Source organism: Myotis lucifugus, unplaced genomic scaffold (genome assembly GCF_000147115.1).
Source record: "Myotis lucifugus unplaced genomic scaffold, Myoluc2.0 scaffold_8281, whole genome shotgun sequence".
NCBI lineage: Eukaryota > Metazoa > Chordata > Mammalia > Chiroptera > Vespertilionidae > Myotis > Myotis lucifugus.
Window position 1 is genome coordinate 1 of NW_005879329.1, and position 4,300 is coordinate 4,300.

At 46.5% G+C, this 4,300-nt stretch overlaps 1 long non-coding RNA gene across 1 annotated transcript; it reads left to right on the forward strand.

The window, feature by feature from the left end:
* Positions 1-8: 8 nt before the first annotated feature.
* On the forward strand, positions 9-4,004 carry LOC106696074. Its single transcript, XR_002827897.1, has 2 exons — positions 9-582; positions 3,560-4,004. It is a non-coding gene; the product is annotated as an uncharacterized LOC106696074 (long non-coding RNA).
* The last annotated feature ends 296 nt before the right edge of the window (positions 4,005-4,300 follow it).

The following is a 4,300-nucleotide window of genomic DNA, read 5'->3' on the forward strand; positions in this document are numbered from 1 at the left end:
CTCAGGATTTCAATTCTTTTTTCCTCGAGCAGCATGAATATACAGGTAAAATATTTCCAAGGTGTCATGGTAAGTAACACGTGATTGCATCCATGCCTGTCTAGGTAATGTAGACCAAGCTAGGTTAGCTACACTTTGCAGTGAATGAATCTCATAAATTCAATCCATGTATTTTAGACTGTTTCCCAAACCAAAAGTTGATTTCTAACTTTGCCGCGTTGTTCATGGCCTTTGGTTTGGTGGTACTTGGCTCTGCTCATGTGGTCACCAGCTGCAAGCTTTACCCATCAGCCACTTAGTTTCTGACATGCTGTCTATTGTGTAAACTCTCAACAAGCTTATTGCTGAAATTCAGAGTTTGCTGGTCAGTGAGCTCAGAGGTGCCGTGGCAAGCTGTCTTCATTTGTCCACATGTGCTTGGGCTGCTTCGGCCTGCACCATAATGTCCTGTGCTGTGTTGCAGAGCCGACGTGCCACCTCCCAGCAGTATCGAAGGTACTGCCCACGTTCCGAGAGAGCCCCAGCGGGAGGCTGATGCGGCAGGATCCAGTGGTTCACTTGTCTCCGAACAAACAGGGGCATGTAAGTTCACTGTAAAATAACAGGAGTGGTAGGTGCCTAGCAATGCACCTTCCTTGTGATGGCTGTGAAAATGGTACAGGTCTGCTCTGCTCTTCCTCCCACGTGGTCAAAGAGGAAGTCATCCTGGCGGAAGGGGGCCTTTGCTGTCCTGGCCCTGGGCTTTCTGCTGCCAACAAGGTTGCTTTGAGATAAATTGAAATTCCTCTTTGGTATGCACCTGCCACCCCATCATCTGGGTGAAAGGCCAGGTGATCCCGTCACAAACAGTCCTAAAATGTTATGAATTGAAGTGTGTGAGAAATGGACTTTACTTGTTAACACAGTTGCAAGCATGAGGTATGGTTGAACAGACAACTTCCTGACAGCTCCCCCTACTGCTTCTCTTATCTTTCAGAGCTGCACACATTTTTGTCCTTCACCATCATGGCACACAGTTCCTTACCACTTACCGGTAGAAAGGGGGAATGGAGGTCATCGTTTCCTCCCCCTTTCAGTGCAGTTGGTCTCTTTGGTCTGTCTGCTCACTGAAATGTGTGTTTATATTTATGTCATTCAAGAGGGTGAGGAAAGACTGTCTCATATTCACTAACTTACAAGATGCTCAGAGATGAGAGGGCTCCTCACAGTTTTGCTCTAATGAAATGAATATGGGAGCTGAAAACACAAGAGAGGAGCACGTGTGTGCAAGCACCCACTCAGGCTGTGTGGGGATTTACTGACGAGACGGGATGTTGTCACAGTTCTGCTTATAAATGGGAGATTGCCCCAGTCACTCTGTCCATTTCCCCACCTTCATTACTAATCGGTATATTGATTACATGGTAAAATAATATTTGGGATAGGTTGGGTTAGAGAAAACATATTAAACTTAATTTCACCTGTTTCTTTGTACTTTTTAAAAATTGACCACTAGAAAACTTAAAATTCCAGTGTGTTTCACGTACTGTTTCTGCAGAAATATGTTACGTACTTTTCACTCTCAGCCCATCTCAGTGCAGGCTGCCACGTGTAAGGTGCAGAGTGGCCACACGTGGCTGGGGGCTGCCAGTTCCACAGACAGGTGCAGGGCTGAGAAATTCTGCCCTCAAATACTAAAAATAAATGAAGGTCTGTAACACAAACGTTGTTGCAAAAAACTAGAGTAGCACTGGTAAAATAACTGGGATTGATTCTTGTTTAAGAAGGAGAGAGCTTTATTTTTGCAGTTTGAAATGAAACTTGAGTGTCCTCCTCCTGCCGCTATCCTCAGCAGACACACACACACACACACACACACACACACACAATTCCTTCTCTCCACTTTTCTCTTAAAATACTGTTTTATTCAGCTATCCTTGGAAATCTTATTTCTTTGGTAAACTACAAAATATTCTAAGTAACTAAGCTACTGTGTAGAAAGGGTTCTGTACTCATTTTATTAATTGAGATACAATTCACATACCTTAATATTCACTCATTTAAAGTGTACAGTTTAATGGTTTTTTAATATATTCTCAGGGTTGTGCCACCAGCACCACCATCTAACCCTAGAAAACATATCACCCCAGAGAAACCCTGTACCTCAGTCATCGCCCTGACTCTTCCCTCCCCTCCAAGCTCTTGACAGCCACGAACCTACTTTCTGTCCTTGTTGAAGTGTCTATTCTGGACGTTTCACACGAGTGGAACAAAATGTGTGGCCTTTTATGTCTGGCTTCTTTCACTCAGTTGTGCGTAATGTTTTCAAGAGTCATACATGTTGTAACGTGTCAGTACTTCATTTCTTTGTATGATAGAATAACAGTCCATGGTCTAGAAATACCACAATTCCTTATCCATTTATCAGCCGGTGGACACTGGGTTGTTTCTGGCTTTTGGCTTCATGAATAACGCTGCTGTGAACATGCGCATGGAAGTGGTGTGTGAACATGTTCTCATTTCTCTTGAGTCGACGCTGAGAGTGGGACTGAGCTGTTGGACATCAGCAGCCCCAGTTCCCATTCCCACCAGCAGTCCAGCCAGCATTTTGTCTGCCCCTTTGTGTATAGCATCTCACTGTGTGTGAGGTGTATCTCGTGTGGTTTTGATTGGCATTTCCCTAGTGACTAAAGATGCTGAGTATATTTTCATGTGCTTGTTGGCCATTTGTATATCATCTTTTGAGAAATGCCCATTTAAATCCTTTGCCCATGTTTTAATTAGGGTATCTGAAACATAAAAGTTTTTAATTTTGATGAGGTCCAGTTTATCAATTTTTTTTCTTTTTTGTGTGCTTTTGGGGTCATCTCTAGGAGACCATTGCATAATCCAAGGTCATAAAGATGTACATTTATGTTTTCTTCTAAGAGTTTTACAGTGTTAGCTCTTACATTTACTTCTTTGATCTTTTTGAGTTTGTTTTTCTATGTGGAAAGGATCCAATTTAATTCTTTGTGGATATCCACGTGTCCCAGCACCGTCTGTTGAAAAGACTGTTACTCTCCCTTCCCAAGCTCCCCCATTGAATTCACTTGGCACCTCCGTATACATCATACCTCTGAGCCCTCCTCAGAAAGCTATCTCCTAAATAGATGCGCACTGGGGAGCTCTCTTTAGGAATAAGTCTTAGGTTCTGCCTTCTCTTTACTCTGAGCACAGTAGGTCTCTTCTAATTTTAAAGCCTTTTGGAGGTGTCATTTTTTTTCTATTTTAGGATTAAAATATTGAAGACTAATAACAATTTAGATTTTTTTTCTGATTAAAATGACCTCAGTACTGTTCATGCTTTGGCATAAGTGAAATAATGAAAAATGGGTTCTTAAGAAACCATTTCCAGCGCTCTCTGCCATCGAGCCTTCGCTGGGTTTGTCCAGGCACCTCCAGCCGGACCTCGGTTTCCCACCATTAGAACCTTTGGCCTTGGACCCATCACTAGACACACCGCGGGTCGTTCTCCCTGTTGTTTTCCTGGTGTTCACGAGGCAGAGCCTGCCCGTGAGTAACTCTGCTTCCCCTGCAGCCTGACAGCCACTACTCGAGCCACTCCAGCAGCAACACCCTCTCCAGCAACGCGTCCAGCGCCCCACAGTGACGAGAAGTGGTATGACGGGGACCGCACTGAGTCCGAGCTCAACAGCTACAACTACCTGCAGGGCACCTCTGCCGACAGCGGCATCGACACCACCTCCTACGGCCCCAGCCACGGCAGCAGCGCCTCCCTGGGGGCCGCCACGGCCTCGCCTCGCTCGGGGCCCGGCAAGGAGAAAGTGGCCCCCCTGTGGCACAGCTCCAGCGAGGTCATCTCCATGGTGGATCGGACGTTAGAGGCTGAGAGCCACGGCCTGGACCGGAAAGCAGAGTCCTCCCTGAGCCTGGACATCCACAGCAAGAGCCAGGCCGGCTCCAGCCCTCTGACCCGGGAGAGCAGCACTTTCAGCATCAACGACGCCGCTTCCCACACGAGGTAACTGCCCTTCCCTGTGCCCCGTTCCCAGCCCGTCCTGAATCGAGTGCCCAGCCTTGTCCCACTTCACTTGGCTCTATAGTGTATAGAGCAGGGGGGAATTTGATGGTGGAAGAAAATCAGTCATGAGGTCTTGTCTAGTACGGCGTGGGCATGGAGTAGGCTCGGAAAGGGCTAAGCCTCCGAAGCCAAAGCACAAAACATCGGCCGCGCCATCTAACCAATCCGACGAACCCCAGGGGCTCTACCAAGCCCCCCTGAAAAGCAGGCACCTGGGATTGCATTTTCTGAATGTGC